The 15,661-nt window shown below is 39.3% G+C and overlaps 1 long non-coding RNA gene across 1 annotated transcript; it reads right to left on the bottom strand.

Annotated features, from left to right (window-relative positions):
* Positions 1 to 5,680: 5,680 nt before the first annotated feature.
* Positions 5,681 to 11,836, bottom strand: LOC306800686. Its single transcript, XR_013773904.1, has 3 exons — positions 11,153 to 11,836; positions 9,823 to 9,944; positions 5,681 to 5,795 (listed from the first exon to the last, which is right to left on the bottom strand). It is a non-coding gene; the product is annotated as an uncharacterized lncRNA (long non-coding RNA).
* Positions 11,837 to 15,661: the final 3,825 nt, after the last annotated feature.

The raw sequence follows: 15,661 nt of genomic DNA, 5'->3' as shown, positions 1-15,661 counted from the left end.
TAACTTTGCTTACTCTTGGCAATAACAGTATCCTGTGACAGACTGATGTGCCTGTTGTAAAACAGATGTCTTAGCACAACAATGATATTGCCATATATCTGTATCTCCTAATGGGCCATTATTTTTGCAGAGAGACTAGGCTGCACTAACAAAGCAATAGTTGTGCTACTGAGAGGTGACATGTTAAAGGCTGCTGAAACAGTCCAGAGAAGGGCAACAGGGACCTCTGGGAGCACAAGAGAACATGCCAGAACTACAGGACACCCCAGGTGCTGATCACCAGCCACAAATGGTCTGCTACCAGTCACTGAGTAAATTAAGAGTGGGGTAGAACAGTTCTAGGACATAACTAGGAAACATAGAGACTTGTGTTACAATTTATTGCAGTTGCTCAAGATTGGTAGCTTGGGCAAAGCTGTCTTCAGATTATCTATGACTGCAATGAAAGCAACTGGCTGTGCAGGATGAATCTTTCAGAATAGAGCAATCTGTTACACTGTATTGATAGGGACAGATGATTTCTTAATTATTAAAGGGGAAAAAAATAATCTCTATTGCTTTTGCTTGTGTTTTACTGCTTGTGCTTGGTCTCATATCCACTCCTCCCCCTTGAAGCTTTATTGTAATTTGAATAGAATAAAATACCAGAAAATCACTTCTAAATTATTTTTTTAAACTCCTCTCTCTAAATGGTTGTCCCTTTGGTCTCCTGATAACAGAATGAGAGAACAATTGTCTTCTTTTCTGTCTGCTATCATAGTCACCCCTTCTTTTTTAATTTGAAAGGAAGCAATTTTAAATTCACAAGCAGATGCAGAGATTCTGAAACTCTGAAGGATAATTCAACTGAATAAAAAACATAAGAACTCTTAAATTCAACCTGTTTATTCCAAATTCTGTATCTTTTCCTGAACACATTCCACTTCTTCACATCCTGTGGAGGTAAGAATGGCCAGTGCAATTCCAGAACAACCTAGTTCTCATCTGGATCTGAACCCATTAAGAGCATGGGAATGCATCATTATTGCTGACTGCCTTATACAATGGGATAATTAACATTTTATTCATTTTCCTGGCACTCTGAGTTCTCTGTATAGATGTCTGGGTTCCTTCTGGGCTGAAGAATATGACTTACAGCCCATTAAATGGCTTAATAAGTTTCTAATAAAGGTGGAGTTTTGCCACCCAGTGTTTATTTCTTCACCTCACAGCCAGAGCAGCAAAGGCTGTGGTGGGAGGGAACCAAGAGCTGAGCTCTGCCATGGTTCCAGAGACAGGCAGGAAAATCTGAGGAAACAGAATGATCTTGACACAGTATTTCTTGTAGCTGCAGTGAATAGGGGGGATGAAGACACCTGCACATCATGGAAGAGAAATAGCAACCCAGGAAAAAACTGTTACTAATAAGATAAAAAGGGGAAGGCTTCAGAAAAGTTCGCTTGCTTTCTCTCCAAGATTTCTTATGGATAAACAGCTTTTCAAAAGTCCTCAACTGGCTGACCATAAGCAGAACTCATGTTGAAAAGAAATATAGTTTCTTGCCAATCCTGTGATAATTAACCCTGTTTATGTTCTGCTTGAATGCATAGCAGCATGTATTCCTGGGACTCCAGAAAGCCTGGGAAGCAACTGCAGGTACCTGAATTTCATTTTGGCCTTGATGTGCTATTCTTGCTGCTTGGGGTAAAAGCCTGGTAACACTGCTATGGAATTCACCTGAAGGATGAGCACTCCTGTGCTCCTACTGAAATTTGGCAAAAGCAGGGCGCATTTTTCAAGGTGGGAATGCAGCACTGTTGTTTCAGGAATGTTCCTTGACATTGTTATCCAAACCAGGCTTGGAGATTCAAAAGTATCTGACAAAATATTTCTACCCCTTTGGGGAATCTTCTGCTATAGCCATCAAATGCAGTGAGGCACCCTGGGAAAATCAATGGGAAAGCTCTTGACAGCCTTCCTCCCTGTGATTCCTAGTCCAAATTTGTTCCCTCAGGAGGCTGGGACTCTGCAAATAGACATCTGACTTCCAGCTTCAAAGCACATCTCTTTATCCATCTTATCTCTTCTTAAGAAGAGTATGAAGTGGAAAGAAAGGAAGCCTAATTTTGTGCCACTGCAATATAAATATAAATCCTTCAGTTGGTTTTTCAGAGTTCCAAAAGCTGATCCACTACTTGAATAGCTCTGCAAAAGTCAGTGTGAAGATGGAGATTTTGAAAGGAGGATGCGTGAATTTTTTCGCCAAGGCTTCCAAAATCTGAGACAACTTTCTCTGTGTGAACATCTCAGACAGATCACATGAACCATTAACCATTTCATTAGCCCTTAAGCACTAATAGGAAACCTGTTTAGCTTTATTCTGTTTTTCAGATGAGGGTTCAAATTAAACAATTAGGGAAAAAAAAAAAAGGTCTTTGGGTTGAAAGATCCTTCCTTCTCCCTTCCCCACAGAGCCCAAATGCTGCAGAATTTTAGGCAAATGGCCAAGCTTTAATTCAGGAGAGGTTAATGTGGAACATATGAATAACAAATTCTGTTACATAGTCTGGAAAATCCTGGTTTTATGTTACAGCCTTGCCTATACTTCAGCCAATATTAACTTTGGCTTAGCAGAGTTTGGTGCTGATTTCAAATCTTTTTCAATAAGGCATTCTGCAATGACATAACAGATGATAAAACAGAATCTTAAACTTGAAAGTCAAAAATATTTCCCTGTGCTGAAAAATCAAACCCTTGGAAGTCCAGCTGCTGCCTCAGAGACAATTTCACTCAACTGCCCCCAGCCAAAGTCTCCCCAGTGCCTATGACACGTGGCCTAACTCCCAAAATTGCTCCTGAAAGTGATTTTCAATGTGGAAAGCTAAAAGAGGATAAGAGTAGGAGACATTATTGTCCTCCAAATCCACCACCTGCAGGGGCTACTGCAGTTCCCACAGAAGGTGAGAACTGGGCATCACAAAGCTGCTGGGAGCAGAGCTCTCAGGAGTGGCCAAACCTGCAGTTGGACTTGCCAGTCTGGGTTAGTCCAGCTCCAGGCACTGGGGAGGCTCCTTCTTGCACTGCACAGCTGATGACCTAGCAGAGTACTTGAGCTGGGGCAGCTTTCTGCACATCCTCCTCCTCCTCCTCCTCTCTGCAACCTCCGTGTACCAGGGGAAACCTCGTGCAGTGGCTGTCCAGTCTTGCCAAGTTTTTCCCAAGCCTCCTCTGCAAACTGACTGAGAGCTAATGGCAACTCAACAAGTTGCAGTGCAGGGTGGGTATGTCCCTGCACAGTCTTACCACCCTCATCACTATGGTAGCTCAGCTACAATCCTAATCCTAAAATTTTTGCTCATAGCCCAGACCTTAGGATGCACATATTAAAAGAAAAAAATCCAAACACAAAAAAAAAAAAAAAAGAAAAGAAAAAAAACACTAACAAAATCCCAAGCCTGCTGGAAGGGAACAAAATAAATTCCAAGTCTTCTGGATGTCAGAATAGCCTGTGATTTCAGGGTTTAATGATCCCATTCTAAGTGGATACAAAATCTGCTTCAAAAAAACATACCCAAACAAATCTCCAGAGTTTAACATACAGGTTCAAATTAATAGCTTGTGCAAAATATTTGTGTCAGGTTAGCAAAGACAGAAATGAATTTGTGGATGTACAAATAAGCTTTCAAAGAAATTTAAAAAGCAGAGGTGGGCATGCTACCAGTGCCAAGAGACATGGCAAGTATGGTGTGGTCTCACAGATTTTACTGGTGTCATAGTCCATAGATGGAGTCAATACAATTATTTTAAACTAGTGAGAGTACTTACTGCAACTCGTGTTTTTTGTGCAAAAGCATCCCAGGATGAAGATGATTGTTAGCATTCATCTTGTTCCCACCCAACAATAATTCCAGCCTCTGTTATTGCAAAACCAAAAGCCCGGGAGCTGAAACAGAATAAAGAAGAGATGAAATGTGCATTAAAGGCCCTTCAAGTCCATTTTATTTCTGTGACTCGCAGATGTATGATTACTGCTTGGTTTCTCTGCCCAGGAGGCAGACACTTTATGTATGACTACTTTGTATATGGAAAATTCAGAACGGTATCTTATACCCCTGGATTTAAATCTAGTAAAAATATTCCTGTAATATACACTAGCCAGTAACAAACACAGAGCCAGATTCTTTCCATGGGCTCTGAGAAATGAAGAGTCTAATACACATTACATTATTTATTAGGATGGCATCATATTTTTTGTTCCTCCTGTATAAATATTATAATATGGAGTTTTCCAAAGCTACCTTATAACACTTTCTTTTTGTAAAGGAAAAGCAATTTCTGCCTTGGGAATTAAAAAAGAACAAACAAACAAGAAATTTTATAGGCAAAACTCAGACACTGCAGAAAGAAGCCGTGTCCTGGATAAATGGAGCCTCCATCAGCAAAAAAGGAAATTCCTATTGCATTTAAAAAAATAAATTAAAAATAAATAAATAAATAAATTAAAAACAGCTGAACAATACTAGCTACAGATGAATCCTGCACCCATTTTGCCAAGCAGCTGAAGGTCACAAGTCCAGCCCAGCAGCAGCACTTAACTCTAATGGATACTATTTGTCTCACGCAAGGGTGGTGTCATTCCACTGCAGAATGAAACCCATGCTGGGAAAGTCAGCCCATGCAGTGGACTCTGCCTAGCCCATTTCCTTTTAAATGCACATTCCATGCAGGCAGGAGTGTGCTTAGCTGGCTGCCCTTAACTGAGTACCCATGATGTGCAGAGCTGCCATCCAGCATTGCCCCTAGAAGGCAGCTCAAGCAGTGGGATCATCTCTGAGGCAGCTAAAACCCTCTCCAACCCAACAGGAATAAAGTTCCCTTTGAGGTTTATCCTCTTAGCTCCTAAGCTGCATATACCCCATGTAAATGCATAAAATCAAATAGTCACCCTTTTCTCTCTAGCAGCCCAAAGTACATACTAAACTCCAAACTTTCAACATTTCTCTGCCTCTCCCTTTTTGAATGTCAGGAAGCCAAAAGGGGTCCGCTGTCTGTGTCTGAAGTTAAGTTGCTCCTAAGTGTTTGTAGCTGTATGTTCATGTCTCCAACTACCACTCTTTAAAAGACTTGCTATTCAGACATAAAAAAAAAAAAAAAACCCAAACAAACAAAAAAGCCAAACAAAAACCAAACACTTTTCATTATGTTTAAAGAGAGTGCATGTGGGAATTTATGCTCCTAGGAGCTAGACACATAGAGGCCTTTTAATTGTAAGTATACTGAACAGCCATAAAGTAAAAAGTTGAGACTGGCTTCCAGCAGTGCATTGGGATGAGACCCTTAAAAGCAGCTGTTCAATCCAAGTTTTCACATAAGAGAGAATTTATCTCAAGATCTTTTATAATCCATGTAATTTTCATTCAGTAAATTGTTTTTGCCATGCTCTATGATTACATTCGCACCCATAGAAAAGATATCCAAACACCTATGTCCTAACTTTCCCTTACTTTCTTGTGATTTCACCTCCTGAGCATGCCCACAGCTATCATCACTTGGGAAAACCCAAATGTATTTTAGGCATACATTTACTAATGTTTTGTTCCCAGTGTTTTAGCAAGAAGTTTTCCAACAAATTCCATTCCTCATTCATATACAGCTACCAAAGAAAACTGAAACAAGGAGCAACATCTTACCTGGTCCCCCAGCATGAGAAGGATGTGAATGTGCTGAAGTGAGCCCAGAGGAACATCACAAAGATAATCCAGGGGCTGGAGCACTGCTACTGTGAGGACAGGCTGAGCAAGGAGAGGTCATTCAGCCTGGAGAAGGGTCCATGGAGACTTTATAAAGAGAGCCTACAAGAAAGCTGGAGAGGGACTTGTTACAAGGGCATGTAGTGATAGAGGTGATGCCTTTAAATGGAGAGAGGGTAGCTTTAGACTACGTGTCAGGAAGAAATTCTGCTCTGTCAAGGTGATGAGACACTGCAACAGGCTGCCCAGAGAAGTTGTGGAAGCCCCATCCCTGGAAGCATTCAGTGCCAGGTTGGATGGGGATCTGAGTAACCTGGTCTAGTGGGAGGTGTCCCTGCCCTTGGCAGGGTGCTGGATAGAACTAGATAATCTTTAAGATCCCTTCCAACTCAAACCTTTCTATGATTCTATGACATTTCATTGTAAGGGAGGAAGAAATAGAAGTCTCTTCTCATGTCTTATATATGCAAGCAAACATTAACTTAGAGATCCAGCAGTAAACACCTGAGTACTTCTTTGAGGAGGAGCCATGGTCTCAGACATTAAAATACCAGCTCTGAAGGAAATAAGATAAAGTTCTGGTAGCATCGTGTCCTAGCAACAGAATTTTGCACAGCCAATGCAATGGATGGGAGCATTTGCAGAGGAGGTCTTAGGTCCAAGAGTTTCATTACTGCAAGATATAAAATGATTTCAAAACAGCTTAGGTTCAACTCTTCACTAATAAGTTGAAGTAGTTACATACTCACTTTACTTTCAGAATTGCAGTATCCAGGCTATTCTTAATTACCTGCAGTTCACTGCTTTTCTAATTTATGTTAGCATAGATAATCTTTCTGCAAATTTTTGCACATTTGCACATTTATTTTTGACTGGAGTGAAACTGTGAAATATCTGAGTACTCAGAAACTCATATTTCTAAAGCTCCTTGAGTTTGTTATATTATTGTGATTCCTGGATGTCAAAGATCATGTATGTTGTTTTAATTTATAGTACAGTTCTTTATTCAGAACAAAAAAGGCCATTTGCAATTGTATTTTGAAAGCCAGACAAAAAGAAAAAAAAAATTAGGATCTTCTAAACCAGAGAACCAAGAAACCACAGAAATAAGAAGTTTGCTGCACCACTGCACACTATTCCTCTTTGAAAATTGTAGAACAATGAAGAAAGAAATTTCAGAGTATAAAAAAATAACGTATAGAAAATTCAAAGAAGTATATCAAAGTAATGTGAATGAATAAAAAAAATTTAGGGTGAGGAAAGAGGTTGTGACTCATCCATATACTATGAGACAAAGTTTGGAACATGCAATCATCTTGGGTCAGCAGCAAAGAAAGATGCTGAGTCCTCAGGCATTCCAGGCCAGAGCTGCCTGCCCTTCTCACCAGTCATTCCCTACAGGGAGGTGCAGCCAAGGGTGTCCCACCCAGCATGAGGGACTGACCAGCACTGAGGACAGAGCACTTTGTCCCACAGATGCCTCTTTGGGAAAGTACCTGATACATACTCCTACCTGTATTCACTTCACAGAATAAAATATTCCATGTGGATAAAACCTTTCTCAAGATCAATAGGAGATATAGACATACAGACACAGATGTGTGTGTGTGTTTGTGTATATATATATGTATATGTATATATTATACATAGACCCCAGCATATATGAATAGCAATATATGTATATGTTGAAAAAGAATTTTCATGCTTATCTTTTTCTTTCAGGTGGACTGTTTCGGGTTGGTTGAGGGTTTTTTTTGGAGGAGGGGGGGAACAACCAATATTATTTATGAGAGTAATGAAAGTACTTTTATCACAGGGTCTTCATCTCACAACAGCAGAAAAGGCAAGAGTGCAGACTTCTTTTTTAATTTGTTCCACAGCTGTAAAATGTTCTCAGTTCCTAAAAAATACCTAGCAATATCTTAAAGTTGAAAATTAATTAAATATTTAATTTGGTTAATTAACTGAATGAATCAATGACTATATAGAGCATGCTGTAAGAAAAATTCTGAAAAAAACTCCTACTTTGAGATCAAACTATTTTTGCTTAGCCATGTAGATTTAATGTGGTGCAGACCTGGAAAAATATTACATCTAATTATACTTGCAGTGCCACAGAAGCAGTGGGGAACTTGAGAATATGACTGATAAGTGGCTAGATAGGAGGCTAATAGATATGCAAAGTTCATCAAAGGTGTAACAAGGGCAACACAATATAAGTCTGCTACTCTAAGAGGAAAATAATCAGAGACAACATTTAAAGTTGCATCATATCTAAAGAATGCCTCATGCTGCCAGCTGCAGGAGCCTGAGTTCATGCTCAGTGGATAAGTTAATTAACCAATTTAATACATCATGATGGATGCATTAGGGAAGATAATCGCTGAGGGAAGGCTGAGGAGAAAGCATCTGAGGGTCTGGCACAGTGCTTGTAGAGAAGAGCTGCAGTGCTAGGTTTGGGATGCCTGGTGGGGCCCCAGGTGGGCTGGCTGGTCCTGGGTGCACAGCCTGGCATCTCTGAGCTAACACATTACCTGGGTCAGAAATGCCCTGCTGGGCCCTGAGCACAGTGGGGCTGATCCCAGGAATGCAAAGAACAGACTGGAAATGGGCAGAGTGATTGCCATTGCTTGGAGGAGATGCCTCAGTCAGGAGGGGCCCATGGAAGCCTGCAGATACAGGACAAACAGAAGCATCCTGTGGAAAATATTGCACAGACACTGCCAGGCAGAATGAACAACCTGTGTGTGCAACAACCACGCAGAAAATCCTCCCAAACCTCTTACCACCAGTATGTCTTCCATAATTTTAGCTGCTGGAGAAAGCTGCCACCAGCAGCTAAAATGTTGTACAAGAAAGAAAAATTATAAAAACTAGATATGAGGTGTCAGAACAACTATAAACTCTCTTCCGTGGTTTCTCAGCCCCAACAACCAACATTTGATCCAGTTCAAACCAGATGAATACTGAGATGTTATCCTGGCTGTAAGGAAAGAAATTAGATGAGGTGACTGACTTGCAGTCACTTGGAAATAACAGACTGAATGCCAGCTGAAAGAAGACAATAAGTAATGCTATGAATATTACTTTAAATACAGAAAATAACAAAGAAGCAGACAATAAAATATTCACACAGTTGGTTTTTGAATAAAGGAGAGTAAGAGACTGCCAAAGAAGAGTGGCAAAGGTTAGAATGTTGTGAGGAGTAAGAAATTAGCACATCTATAAACATGACGTATTGCAAAAACCAGGTATTGCAGATGTCATTTTTTTCTGAACCACAGTCAATCTTAAGCAGCATGTGTAAAGAAACCACAGACATAAATATTCACACAGCCCTGGTGCCTGAATTGCTTTCTTATCAGGGAGTAACCCTGCCTTGAACTGCACACATTTAGCAGAGTCATATAACAACTGAGCAGCACTGCAGATCAATCATGGATACAGACATATCTTTCTTCCACGGCTCCACAGTTTTAGAAAAAAATTAGTCTCCTGCAGTTGCTTAATGATAAGGCTTCCTAAACTGTTAAATCTCTGAGAAAGAGTAAGCTGCAGGCTTAAACATGCTCCAGGAAAATAATTAACAGGTTTTTTAAAGATTATTTCTCTTTCCCAGCTTTTGCAGCAGATTTTCTGAAAATTTCTGGTCACAAGGATAAAATCCTTTGCCGGCTGGAAGAGGTATTTAATCTTAAAATAGTCAATAATACTAAATTTACTTTGGAAAAGAAGGTATTTTTCCCAAAAAGCAGACAACAACCTCTAATTTAATTCATACAAAAACTCCAAATGGATTATGAAAGAAAACTGAGTACCTTCTAGAAGAAGCCAGGCATGTTCTCTCCTGGAATAGATTAGGTATGTTTTTATTAAAATCAGTGGAATGTGCAATTTGTTTCTCACTTTTGAGTAAGTTTTAACATCTTGCCTATGGAGTAGAGCAACAGACTGAAACAGTCATGAAAACAAGTGACTACTAGTGATGGTGGGAGAATTAAAGCAATATCAAAATCTTGACATGCAAGAGATGTTTAATACTCCAAAATTATTTCTTCAGTGCTGCAGGTGCAACCATGTAAGCAGTACTTACACAGAAATAGAGAATAAATGCTGCAAGATCATGGTCATAGTCCAGGTCTTCTGTGATAAATCTACACCACTAAGCAGCTTAAACTCCTTCATGGTGTTGGGTATTATGACATTAATATTCACCTAAAACAGACAAGACAAATAAGAGAGGATGTGGGAGCTCTTCCATGCCATTTTTATCCATCTAAAATTCTCATTAAAAACCAGGAGATGTGTAAGGAAAGTTTGGTAACTGTGTCACATCTACCATCCCGTGAGGAAAAGCCTGTCCAAAAAAGCAAGCATGGAATGAAGCAAGCCCCTTCCAAACTGTTGGTCTGTCCCTGCCTGCAATTTGACTTGTGTAGAGCAAGTCTGAGGCCAGCAGGGACACAACAGCTAAGAAAATTAATGACAAAGTACAAAACTAAGGCAGTATCCAAACCCAGTAGTACCTGCAGAGAGCTGAGATCTCTTCCTGTGCTGTTCAGCCCTCCCACAAACAAACACAAAGGCTCTGCTCCAAGCGCAGAAGTCTGGCACTTCCCCACAAGGGTTCCCTCAGCTTTGGTTCTCCTTATCAAAAAGTTGGAACAAAATAGAGGAATACTTATTTAGTTATTCTACTGAATATCACAAAAAAGAAATTTCTCTCCATGACCCTGCTCAGTGGCACCTTAGTACCCTTCCATGCAGTTTCTTGAACAGAAGCCCAATAGTGTAACCCAGCCTGTCTCATCAAAAGCAAAATAATATCACAAGACTATTTTTTTTTAATGGGAACACACATGAATACAAGTCTTCCAACCACTGGGATGCAGCTGCTACTCTTATACTCTCATTTAACAGGATGCATATAAAAAGGACACATGAAAATTAGTAAGAGCAAAGCTATCCTAAAATAGAAGCAGAAGGAATTGAAGAAGGAGAAATGCTTTCACCTGCTGTCAAATGAGACCTGTATGAACCTATTGCTCAACTACATCACCAGGTAGTGGCTATATTCCTTTCCATATACTCCAGCTTAGCTGAAGCTCAATCTTTATGCATCTAAATGGCTAAAATATCAAAATTAAAATCAATATAAGCCTAGAAATTAAATTATCCCAAAGCTTATGAATCAAGAACTGAAAAAGTGAATGCACTCTTAGAGGATTTAAGATCCACATTCCTTACCAAAAGAAAACTGATTTTACTTCTTTGTATGAATGCTATTAAAATCATTGACAACAAATTAAAACAAAAAATCAATAAAAATAAAATATTGCCATAGTTTAATTATTTCTAACTTTAACTTAAATTAAGAATCAAAAAAGTTGCTGCCAAATTTAAAATCAAACCAGGGGTCTAACCTCAGCAAAGAATCAAGAGTCAATTCAATTACAAAAAGTATTAAATCAACAGCATTTCTTCAAGAAATAATCTGTTTGCAGATTCTAGAAAGTAACAATCAATTTACTGAATCTCCAGCTCTGAAGTCAGAGTAAATTAAAGTGCATTCACACAGCAGTGAAGCAGTTATCTAATCTGCAATCTCAAGCTACTAGACCTTCCTTCTGGGAAAGCTGCTTTTTGGTAGCTGCAGGTTTACACAGTGTGGCTCTAAGGCTCCTAGAAGTCCCAATGTAGATTCCAAAAGTTGAGGTATCTGAGGCCATGCTTTCAGAAGAATTTCCATTTGCAAAACTTTTCTTTTTTATTATTTTGCCAATATATGTTTTACAGGAGCTCACAAAGCTCTTAAATGTACTGGTGGCCTAAAGTTAAAGTTGGGATATCTCTCACCCTAATAAAATACAAGCAACAAAAATTAAATTAAGATTTTTAAAAAATGCTTAAGATTATCAGGGATTCATAAATGCATCAGCTCAGAGTTTCTCGGTCTCTCATGTGTGAGCACTGGAGCAGCATCTGGGACCAAAGCACCCATAGTGGTGGCACAGAGCTGGGAGGCACCAGCTGCAGTTTCCTGTTAGTATTTTTGCTTCTTCTTTCCAAGATTGTCCACAAGAGGATTTTAGGAAGACTTGTTTGGGATTTTTTCCCCTTTCTTCTTGAATTTTTTTTGTTGGGTCTTGCAAAGCTTCCCCTTAAGATCCTTAGGCAAACAGGTCAGCACACAGACATGCACCACAATCAACTTCTTTTCATCAGTTCAACTAGCGGAAAAAATTTATCTGAGCTTTTTTAAAATTCATGTAATGTAACCAATCACAAAGCCTGAAAGCTTAGAGCTTTTAGTATTTAATAAATTATCTTTGGATATAATTCAGGATTGGCATAATTACATGAATAAATATTTTTAAGTTCCATTCTCCCACTAATATGTGGAAAGCGTAAATTTTTTTAAGACTTTTATTAATAAAAAAATCAAAAAGTGTCTAGCACATGAAAAAACAGTAAAAATAAACACAAAAACTTGTGACAGCTTAGCAGGAACATTCCCATGTTAGAACACAAGTTTTTACTTCAAATAGGATTGTAGGTCAAAAAAAGCTACAATCTGATGTTTCATTTCATCAGTTCTGTTCAAAACATTGTAAACTAAACCTCAGTAAGAATATGAACTCTTTCCTTCAGATTCTTTCCATTTCTCTAAGGACTATCAGGGGAATATTGCAGTTGCTGTTGAATGGCAAAGAAAAGCACTGCCTATTGGCAGATGGCTGTCTCAGAACAAAAACAAGTCAGTGATTTTAGGCATACTGCAGATATGAATTCATGGACATGAGGATAACAGCAACAATATGCCATTATGAAAGCGAGTTACATGCTCAGCTTTATTGTTCCTCATCTTGTCAGAGTAATTTAAAAGTAAATCAATAATGATAAGTGATCCCCAGCTGCCAATTAACAATGTATCATATACGTCTTTTAGGCACTGTAATAAAGATGATTCAGGGAACAGATTTTGAGAGCGAGTGAGGAGTAGCTCAGATATCATTTAGAGATTGATATCCACTTGGAAAGGGATCTCTGAAATAATACAGCTACACTGGAAACATGGAAAACTGCAGGTAAGGGAAATGCACACTGCCTAAAAGGTACTACACTACCTTTGTGGAAGGAATTGTCACAGAAGCTCTTCCTTTCAAATGAAGAAAGTGCTCTCTCTTGTTTAATGCCTCAAGGAGATCATATCTGTAAATGCAGAGAATAAAGAAATGTATGCTGGTTTATGATCTCCCAGCCAAGGTTTCAGGGCCTGATCCAGCTTCTTCTCCCAAGCCCCCACTGTTGCCAGGGAAGCCAGCGAGGGGAGCAAGTCACAGAGGGACAACCTCTGGTCTTGGAGCTGAGGAGAAGCCAGAAACTCCAAAACACAGGCGTGGGGCAGTCTGCAGGCACTGACCCAGCATCCCTCAGGCACAGCAAAGCAAAAGAGCTGGGCTGTGACTTGGCACCATCACCCACAGCTAATAGCTGTAAAGCACATTAGGGCTTGGCCAGGCCCTTTAAGCTTGGCCATGATGAGCAGTTTGAATACAGCCAATTTTCTTCAGGGCTTTAGATTCCCTTTAGAGCTCAATTAGTTATTTCCTGGCTTTTGGCATTCAAGCCATTTGTTTCATGTGACAACTAATGGTTTATCTATTTTTCTGAGTTAAAATCCTGTAATCAATCTAGCCTTCTTTTAAGTAACAGTTCACCAATGAGAAGATTTTTGATCCAAATTCAACTCCAGCCCAGCTCTGCCCCATCTTTCTCTTAAACCTGTTTGGGATTCATCCCACTCTCACAGACCCTCCAAAAGCACTCCAGGCACCAAAGCATGGATCTTGACAAAGAGGTCCTTTCCTTCCTCCTGGTTCTCACTGCTCCCTGTTGCAGGAGGGAAAAAAAAAAAAAAAAAAAAAAAAAAGCCTGCAACTAAGTTTAAAAAACAGGACAAAAAAACCCTGCACTTCTGGGCTTTGGCTATGGCTTCAGTTGCTCCAGGGTACCATGACCAAACCAAAGTTGGGCAGAGGCAGAACTTTGGCATGAAGAAGTCCATAAAATTTAATTGTGCCAATTGTTATGGGGAGGCTGTCAGGTGTGGGTGCAGGGTGGGTCTTAATTCAGATTGAACAAATGCTGCAGAATCCTTCAGAAGCTGCTATAGGAAGAAAAAAGAACAAGGTTTATACTCAAATACAGCAAGACATCCTTGTTTCATCCATAAAATGAATAAATCTGAATCTGAGTTAGAGATGAAATAATATTACATGTTTATATTTACCACAATTGAATAAAGCCTTTAATAGTATCCATTCAAAGGCTGCAATGAACACTGCTGAGGGCCTTCAAGAAATCATATTACGCCATGGAGAACAACATAATGATCATATCCTCAAGTTAATATAATACAACCACTGCCTACACAAAATACCATAAATTTACTTTATATATATATATATGTATCTGATAGGTTTATTCTTAACAAGGTGAAATTTTCAGTCCTGATGATGCAAACTAGTATGTCCTTCTCTCCTGCATGTGGTCAGCTAACAGAGGGTTTTTCCTGCATCATTCTAACATTATAGCATTTTAGATTTACAGAGGGGGGGAACAGAGGATAGAAGAAAAGGGCAGAGACTCCACTCAAAACAAATCTCAGCTAACATTCTCCCAGCACTACTAAACTGAATTAAATTGCCTAAAACAAGCAGACATCAGTGACATTTTAGGCCAGGGAATTAGATTTCAGAGTAGCCATGAAAGCATTTATTAAATTCATGAAATGTTAATCTCCTAATAATAATATATAACCTAATTTCATTTGTATGAATTAGCCATGAATCACAATGGTAATAGAACCACTAAATCAGACAGAGGCTATGTTCTGTAGCCCTGGGTAATTTCTTTATTATTTTTCTTGCTCTAAAAAAATAGCTTAAGCATGTAAATGAAACAACAGTCAAGTACTTGAAAATTTTCCCCATGCACTATTAGTGAAGGATAGCAAGACTGAAATCTTATTTTAGCTTCCACAGCCATACAATAGTAACCTGTGCTGGTGGTTTTAGAAACAAACTTCAAGGAAGCAGTAGAAACCAGAGCTGGGAGTTGGACTTAGATGATCCTTGTGCGTGCCAGTTCAGATTATATGGTTCTAGGATTCTATTACTAAACTTCAGACACTGAGAGATTCCCTTTGGAACAGAAATTTCACCAATCTGAAAGTAATCTTTAGTACTTCAAGAATGTTATGAATACTCAAGAAGTGCCTCATTAAGTAAACTCACTTTGCAACTTTGTGGCACCTTCATAGAAAAGGTGATAGGATGGTATAGGAAGTAAACACATAACACACAAGTCTAATGAAAGTCAGTAGCACAAAACGTACCTTAAACAAGACATAGTATGATAAGAGAATAATATCTTGACTGTTCTGCTGAAATTAATGGACACTGTGTAGCTAAAGCCCCATGGATCCCTTTGTAAATATGCCTATTGCATTGTTTTACACCAGCCTGCAAGAATAAAACAATCACCAGGGCTTCAAACTAAATGAAACCAGAGCAGAAACTCTGCTGCTTAACATAATGGGCTGACAAGACAGCAATAATGGGCACATCAGATTGTCCCTCCTGAGGAGAGGAAGAAAAACTCAGTCCCCAGTTCACACAAAACCCAGTTGGAGAGGTTGAACCTGGGAGCATCCCTGGAGCTGAGGGGACCACACTGCTCCTGTGTCAGGGGAAGAGTGAGCAATGGTGGCCCCAACAGGCTCATTCCACAAGGTGCTTTTGTGAGCACTGCCAGAATGAAGAGTGTGAGGGAGTCAAAGCATCATTTTATGAGCCAGATACAATCCCTCCTTGCAAGCCAGTCACCAAATTCTATATAAATTGTACGTGTTGGTTTTCTGCATTAAA

This window comes from Erithacus rubecula (assembly GCF_903797595.1).
Source record: "Erithacus rubecula genome assembly, chromosome: 3".
Lineage (NCBI taxonomy): Eukaryota > Metazoa > Chordata > Aves > Passeriformes > Muscicapidae > Erithacus > Erithacus rubecula.
This window is presented reverse-complemented; position numbering and strand designations above follow the sequence as displayed.